Raw genomic sequence first — 9,136 nt, 5'->3', positions numbered from 1 at the left:
ACACTACGTGTGGGGCCCATCAGCACTTTGCAACCGACTTAGAGAAAAGAAGTTTGACCAGACGGGAACGTCGGTTGCAGAGGATATACACGGAGGCCTTACACTGACGGGAGGGGCCCATCACCGAAAAAAATTACCAGATCGCTCACAGGCCTCTATTTCCTGGGAGCTTAGTAACTCTAGTTATTCGGCCCGGATACTGTCGTCCGCACAGTAAGTTCCGCATAGATGACTTTATTTATTAGCTCATAGACTCATCTTATCTTGGAAAACGCTATGTTACAGTAACATATTATGTTACCATCTCTCATTAATTACTTGCCACATAAGCAGAATTTTCTCAAAGTGTGCTATGTTACTAGCTAAGTTACTTCCACTATGACTAGCCTTAGTAATTAGCTATGTTACCACATGCCTCTCTTTCTTCATTTATTGCTTGCCACATCATCTATTTTATCTAGATATGTGTGATGTTACTATCTATATTACTTCCACTGTGGGGAAGGCTGGTCGTAATGGGGAGTATCATATAGTAGTATCATGCATATGATACTAGTGTATGATACTACCTCCCTAATGTATAGTATCATACATTAGTATCATACAATATTTTATTTATTGCTATGCATGACACATACTAGCATAGTATTTATTATGATACCGTATCATGATATGATACTCAACTCTCTCTCTTTCTTCATTTAATTCTATGCCACCTCATCAAAATTGCCTAGTTGGCATGTATGATGCTAGTTATGATACTCCCGCTACGACCAGCCTAAGGAATTTTCTGTCAAGAAAAATTGGTCAACAAATTGATGGGTCTGCTTTAATAGTGGAATCACGACATCTCGCATTGTGTGAGTGCGTGAGGAGAATACGGTGGCCCTAGTGGCTTCTTGGGGAGCATTGTGCCTCCACACCGCTCTAACGGAGACGTACTTCCCCTCACAAGGAAGGAACTTCGGTAACACATCCTCGTCCTCACCGGCTCCACTCTTGGTTATCTCGTGCCTTTACCTGTGCAAGCTTATTTGTGTTGTATCCCTTGCTTATTTGTGTACTTGTTATTGTTGCATCATATAGGTTGCTCACCTAGTTGCATATCTAGACAACCTACTTTGATGCAAAGTTTAATTTGGTAAAGAAAAGTTAAAAAATGTTAGTTGCCTATTCACCCCCCCCCCCCTCTAGTCAACTATATCGGTCCTTTCAGGAAGCCCCACACGCATCCTGCATTTCGGCGGGACAACCTCCTAACTCGAAGCAGGAGAGCTCGGAGGAGGAGGACGCCACGATGGGGGAGGTGGAGGAGGAGGCGCACAGGTTGGTTTCCGGGTTCACCCTACAGTTGACGAAGGTGTACTACAACCGCGCGCTCATGGAGGTGAGGCAGGAGGAGGAAATCCGGCTTCGGAAATGCAAGCGGCTGAGCACATGGGCTGGCTAGATGTCCAGGGTGAAGTCCGAAAGTCCGAGCCTGCCCAGATGAAATCACCCTCTGGATAGGCATTCATGTGTGGTGTTCGGGCGATGTCCGGATGATCCGCATAGGGACCCGGACGATCCAGGCAATTTGGCTCTGGCGTTAACTTATGTGTATGTTCTGGTGCTCTAGCTGAATGCTCCAGGACCCGTGTGGACGATTCGGGACCTAGTTCGGACAATCCGGAGGAAGACACAAGAGAGGTAGTTTTGGCATGTGATTTTTTGGCCAAGTTATTCTTGTAGTAGTATTGGTGGTAGTGGGATTTTAACAAAGTCATATTTGTAGAGTTGTGAATGTGTAGGATGACAGTGACAAGATGATGACTTGATCAAATTTGGATGAACCCTTTGATCACTTCTTAACAGTGCGGGATCCCTATAACTCAAGATTAAATGAAAAAGCCTACGCTTATTTTCTCAATACCGCAACGCTTGAGTCATATATCGTGTGATGAGTCCATGATCCCTGCACAATGATGCCAAGGGAAATAATATCATGTGTAAGCACTTAGCAAGCGTAATTAGCCCCCTATATGTATATTTTCATCAGCATTGAAAAATGATTAAGGGCATGATTGCACTTTCAGCTCTAGAGATGCTTTGATTAAAGAAACTACAACCATAAACCTCCATCCCCGTGAAAAATCCGCCACCCACCGTAGCATAAGGGCCACATTAATGCGGCAGGACGCAAAAATACCTAGGCCCTGTTTGGATCAGGGGGTTAGAGCTAGTATGGGTTAGTTGAGGCAGAAATAACCCTAAAACATCCAAACATGTGGGTTAAAGTAGAGTTATTTGCATCTAACCCAGCAAAAAAACCAACCCGGTGGGGAGGTGCTATTTGGGGTTAGATGTGGTGGGTCCCATTAAAAAAGTATCTATCCCGCACCTGGATCCCGCACCGCATCCATCCCGCATCGCATCCCGCCTCCCTCCCGTTCGCATCCCGCCGCCGCCACCGCTACCCTCCGCTCCCTGCCTCTGCCCCTCCACCCCCAATCCCTCTGCCCCTCCCGTCTCTTTCTCCCGCTGATTTCTCGGAAGCCGTCGGCCTCTTTCTCCTTATCCTCCAGCGGTAGAGCACGCGGCGGCGCCCGATGCTCCGCGGCGAACAAGCCCTCCCCTCCCCCTTCCGCCGCTCCGGGCAACGAGGTAAGGTAGCCGCCCCGTCGTCTTTCTTCTTCCTCTGCAATTGGGGGCCGAGCGGCTCTCGGCTCTGGGCCCGTCGTTGATGGCCTCGGTCGATTCTTGTAGCGGCGGCAGTAGCAGCTCCATGGCAAGATAAGGAGCGAGGTGCTGCTCCCCTTCCGGTCGGTGCGCATGTTCTTCTACCTCGCCTTCATGGCCAGCGCGGGCCTAGGTAGCCTCATCGCGCTCACGCAGCTCCTCCCGGCGTTGGGGAACCCCACGAGGGCGGCGGGGGTCCCGGAGACGCTCAAGGGCCTGGGCCTCGACGTGGCGGCGATTACAAAATAGAGTCTTGGGTAGTATCTCTCTGATGGAAATAAGTTACTGCTATACAGTTTTGGTATTCTATTTTGGACACATCTTAGTTTTTTTACTGTGAGCAATCTCTGTTTATTTGCATGTGTGTTGCTCCAGATAGTCGTGTCTTATGCAATGTGAATTATTCAGTACAAGCTATTTACATGATTTTTGGATTGAATCCGTCTGGAGTCTACGAGTAACTGGTAATATACTAACTTTGTGCCGTGCTACGATGATTTTTTTTAGTGGAAGGATGAGATATCCTAATTTGAGATACATGGTTGCAAGCTGACCATAATGTTTTGTATGGACAAAATAAAATTTATCATGTTTTTGATACTTGATTTGTAAAGATCGTTTATGTCATTTCTGAGTGGGAGGAGGCCACACAAGAGCCGACCACAACGAATCCGGCTGAAAAGAAGACCAAATGATTGAGAAAGTGCATTTATTGTCAATCTAACCCTCTCATCCAAACACCACAAAAGCTAGAGTTAGTTCAGGGTTAGTCACAAGTTAGAAACTAACTCTAACCTCTAACTAAGTTAGAGTATCCAAACAGGGCCCTATCCCTCCCATGTCCTTTGGCATGCATATGTCAGCCCACTGGACCATATTGTATTTCTATCGGTCATCTGTCGTCCTGGCTACTGACTGGGTGGTGTCACTCTAGTTCCGGCTGCTGATTTGGTCGATGACCTCTCTCGCCTGGTGCCATGCCTAGCATAATGTCCTTCCCACGTTGTGTGGCGCCCCGATGCCCTCCTCGCGCATGTTGACCGGTGTCCGACGAAGCCTGTGCTAGCTAATTATCTTGTCTTTGGAATTCATGTGGGGTGAAGGCAAATGGCAGCACCAAGGGTGAAGGAGGCGAAATCACTGTTTTGACCTTATACGTGAAGATTAACACGAACTGACCTCGTTTGAAAAATATTTTCGAATCTGACCTTTTTTGGTCACGCCACGTCCTTGGCGTTTGGATTGCACTGCAGACGCCACGATCAATGACGTTTAGCCCTGGCCCACACTTACACAACTGGCACTGATGTGGCAAAGGCGAAACGCCATGAACCTCGGCGTCTGGGAAAACGCCATTGTCCTTGGCGTTTGGTGATACACACATAAATGTGTCCTTGTCTGGCGGGCCTAGCTAAAACTACCGAGAGCTGGCTGGTTAAATCTTTTGGGCAAGCTTGCATGTTAGTATCAAACTTGCGTTTTGGGTAAACGCCATATTCCTTGGGCGAGCTTGCATGTTAGTATTATTTCTTCTTTCCATGCAAATGATGTGCTCCATGCAAGAGTCCATGACACCTTGCACGTATTGTGAGCGGAACAGGAACTACGATTGCCTTCGTTGAATTATTACTCCTAGTCAAGCATGAACTGCACGGTTTCGGGCCATTAACTCGGTGTTGCTAATCGCCGGTAAAAATTCCAACCCGATTTTTTTGTCATTCAACATGGTGTTGTAAATCAAGTCGTCTGAATTTTCACAAATCGACATCAAATTTACGGAAGGTTTGCAGGTGTTCAAACTCGTGCCACTTACGGGTCCGACCACACGATCTGACCCCAACCACTACTGGAATTTCCGTATACGCCGGTTGTCAGGCTCTTCGCCGAGAGCCAAAACACGGACACTCAACAAAGTAAACAACACCGAGAGCCACACTCGACAAACCTTGTTTCACGGCAACTAGTTGACGTTGCCGTCACGGGCTCACGGCGAACAAGCACCGCACGACAAACGACACAGATGCCGAGAGCCACACACGACAAAGAGGAGCCACGTAGCATCCCCGTTCACAACTGATGGCTCCGTCAGTTTCTTTCCACATTACCGAGAGCGGACGTGATTGGACGCAGCCGTTCTAGAGCAATGTGACCGGACGGGTGGGCGTCCACACAACACATCACTGGTGCCTTTCCTCTCCGTTCTAACCCTATTCGTTCCTCTCCACTCCCTTGCCGTCCAGACCAAGATCTCCACCATACTATCTCCGACCTGGTTTATTGGTCCCCTTCGTATTTTGTGCCAAATTTTGATCTTAAATTTAAATAACAAAATATTAGTGAATGTCACAAATAATAATAATGTTGGAAACTATGTTCAAATACGAATAGAAGGATATATTTATTGTGACATGCATTAATATTTTCTTAGTTAAATCTATGATCAAAATTTAGCAAAATACGGCGAGGATCAATAAATCAGGACGGAGGTATTATGCGTGAACTTAAGTGAATTTTGTTGTCTTTGCAAATTCGTTCGGTTTAGCATGCAAAAAAAATGTTCGGTTTGTTAAATCACGTTTCTAAAGTATGCGAACATGATTGGATGATTGGCTTTCATATTCTTGCATGCGGACTGGTCCGAACCAGTCCGCTGACAAATACAATATTTTTTTCAAGAGTCAGTGTTGGTGATGTCTTACTAGTGTGTCGCACTCTGCAATGCAAATCATCCGATCGACTGTACTTTATATGTTCCTTTACTCGGCATCTGATTGACTCTGCTGAATGTTCTCTATCTAGCTAGCCAAGCTGTTAGTTAGCTTTTTTTCTTACATGAGCTCTCAATTAGCTTTAGCTAAGCTAGGCTAGGACATATTTGTGTCTGACACCAAACGCCAAGGAGTGTGGCGTTTGCCCAAACGCCAAGGTTCATGGCGTTTCGCCTGCACCACATCAGCACTAGCTGTGTAAGTGTGGGCCAGAGCTAGACGCCATTGATCGTGGCGTCTCCAGTGCAATCTAAACGCCAAGGATGTTGGCCTGACCAAAAAAGGTCAGATTCAAAAGTATTTTCCAAACGAGGTCAATTCGTGCTAATCTTCGCGTATAAGGTCAAAACAGAAATTTCATCCGGGTGAAGGAGCTCTGGGCTAACATCGATGCTAAGGCTGGAAGAGGTGGCGCTACACGCTGATGCGAGTGACCTGTGTGTATGGGTGTGTGGTTTGTAGCGTGAGGAGAGAATTGAATGTTGTATCACAATTACATGTGGGTCCCACGAGATGACACAAAATTTGAAATTGTAATTTTGGAGTGTGTGACTTTGCAATTAGGCTCTGAAGCCTCCAATTTTTTTTGGAGTACTTCGAGATTGTTGTGTATGTTGATCAAGACTTTAGCTTGGAATCAAAATGAGAGATTGTGGAGTTTAAGAGCGTTTTGGAGAGGAAAAGGAGTAATTCTAGCAGTTGTCTAAAATTAGCGGTTCTCATGTAGAGTGCACTCCAAAATCGGCAACCTACAAAACGCTCTAAAACCAATTACTCCCTCCCTTACTAAATATAAGTCTTTGTAGGGATTCCATTAGGTGGACTACATACGGAGCAAAATGAATGAATCTAAACTTAAAATGCATCTATATACATTCGTATGTATTTCATAGTGGAATCTCTACAAAGACTTACATTTAGGAACAAAGGAAGTATATCTAAACTCTCATTTTTATTCCCCACTAAAGTATTAAATCAACATACCTAGCCAGGAAATATTTGTTTTCAACAACAGTACGTGTATTTTTTCGATAAAGGAAATATATTAATATCGCGAAGATATCAATTACACCCGGCCTCCGCAACAACGCAATACCCTAATTGCATTACGGATGGCTACTCTAACTATACAAGTAAAAAAAATTGCTGCACACTGCACCGAGACGAAAGGATCAGTAGTAAGTAGTAGAAGTAATGAAACACGGAATGCAGCGACATTCATTCTTTTTGCAAAAGGATGGGGCACGCGCATAGTAGTACTTGACAGGATCCCGAGAGCTGTTGGCACAAGGCGACCTGTGTAGTGCCGCTTGTCACGTGTACCTCTCCACATCATCCCCTGGATTTTTTGTCCAAAAAACCCCCTGCCGAGACAAATTGCCAAAAAAGACTACCTCTAAAACGAATTGACAGAAAGGACCAGCTACACCGTGGCGGCAGGTGCGCCAGCCGACACGTGGCACCTGCCGCCACACGTGTGGCGGTCCCTGCCACCACGGGCGCAGGCGGCAGCTGGGATGTAACAGGTTTTTTCATCCGCGTATGCAACGAAACGGATCGAAATGATGGGCCCTTCGGCCACACTGCGAGCGGCAGCCACTGCTGCTGCCAGCGCACCGCGACAGGCCAAGTGGGCCCCGCCGCCATAGCTAGAGGCGGCAGCCTGTACGTGCTGTCAGGCAGACCGGACGGCGAGTGCGAGAGGCGCATTGAAGCATTGGCTTCTGTTTAGTGCCTCAACGCCATGCATGTACGCATATGGGCGGATGGAAGTCAAGCAGCATGCAGCGACGTTCAAGTAACTTGTGTCAGCTCAGATTAAAGCATCCCGTCCATTTGGCCATCTGTATTGAATCGGAGTCAGCGGCTGCCGCCTGGTGCTGTGGCGGCATGGCCCACCTGGCCTGTCGCGGCGCACACGCAACAGCAGTAGCTGCCGTCTGGCACTATGGCGGCAGGGCCCATCACTTCCGTCCGTTCCGTTGTAGCACGCGCGGACAAAAGAAACTGTTAAGCCCGAGCTGCCGCCTGCTCCTCTGGCGGCAGGTGACACGTGTTCGCTGCCGCACCTGCCGCCACGGTGCAGCCAGTCCTTTTTATCAATTTATTTTAAAGGTGGTCTTTTCTGACAATTTGACTCGGCAGATGGTCTTTTTAACAAAAATTCCATCCCCTGAGTAGTAATCAAGGCTAGGCATATATAGGCCATTAAAGTAGAGCTATAGACTGCCGTCCTGTCGCCTGTCCATCTCCTGTCGCAGAGCTGGGATGTGGATGGGCAAAGTACAGTAGTACGGTAAAGTCCATCAGCTTTTCTGCTGCACCAGGATTCCTCGGGTTTCGTGCTAATGGTACTACGACTGGAGTACGTACAGTTTGTTGGGATCGTTACAATCCCTACTAGTAGTACTAAATAATTTAACACCAACACTTGACGCTTCCACATGGGAATGCATCCTACTAAGGGTTCCAATAAGTCACTTGACTTGCTTGCTTGCTTGTTGCATCGATGGCATGTCGCATGCAACTCACACGCACGGTCACGCCTGGAACGGGCACACGCAGAGGCTGTACGAGAACAATCAAATTTACTCAGCCACCGCCTTTCTGTGCCACCGGCCGGGGCTACCGGACTTGCAGGACTTGGTGGCTTGGATGAGCATGCACCTGAAGCTCGGATAACCACGATGAGATGAATACAAGCAAGCAATACGGCATCAGCTCCACATGTAATAATGGTTCTATCATTATCATTAGCGAAAATCCGCAGCTTGGCATTGGTATGCTCCCTGGTTTGGCATCATATTTCCCACTGTCTCCTCCTTGGACAGAGACCGGACACCTCTGGCCATCGTGCAGTTCAGCAGGGAATGGCGCCATGAGTCCGCCTCCCGCACCACACAGTGTAACAACACAAGTCCTACTAGGCGACATGTTTCAATGAGTGACGCCGCAGCTTTGAAAGAATCTTCCAAAGGGTCGACCAGCCGCTACGTTCCGCTGCAGAACAAGTCCGACATGCCTCTGTATGGGCCCAGCTCATGCGTCTGTACTACTACTTGGACACGATCACATGTGATTCCATAGGAACTCCTTTTCCTTTCCTTTTCCATTTTTGCAAAAATCTTCCAAATTTGTAATCAATATTTTGGGAACATTTTTCGAATCCGTCAACATTTTATACAAATTCATGATTTCTTTAAGTCATGAACATCTATACAAATCACAAACATTTTCTGTAACTGTGGATTTTTTAAAACCTGTGAATTGTTTTCGAATGGAAGAGCATTTTCCAAATGTATGCGCTTTTTTGTTTTGTTTTGTTTCGAAAACACTTTTTTTTCGAAATGCAAGAACATCTTTCGAATCCGTGAATATTTTTTGAACCGATGATGTTTTTTTTTACAAAAAATGGGAACGATTTTCTAAATTCGTGGACAGTTTTTGATATTCCTGAATGATTTTTAAAAATTCATTATTTTTTTGAATTCACGAAGGTTTGTTCAAATTCATGAACATGTTTTGATTTCCTGAACATTTGTTTTTCAAAATAGTGAAAGTAAATCACGAACATTTTATGATTTTCCAAACATTTTCAAAATCTGGAACATCTTTTTTAATTCAACCATTTTATGATTTCTGCAAGATTT

Source organism: Triticum aestivum, chromosome 5B (genome assembly GCF_018294505.1).
Source record: "Triticum aestivum cultivar Chinese Spring chromosome 5B, IWGSC CS RefSeq v2.1, whole genome shotgun sequence".
Classification (NCBI taxonomy): domain Eukaryota; kingdom Viridiplantae; phylum Streptophyta; class Magnoliopsida; order Poales; family Poaceae; genus Triticum; species Triticum aestivum.
The sequence above is the reverse complement of the archived record's forward strand: the minus strand, read 5'-3'. Positions refer to the sequence as shown.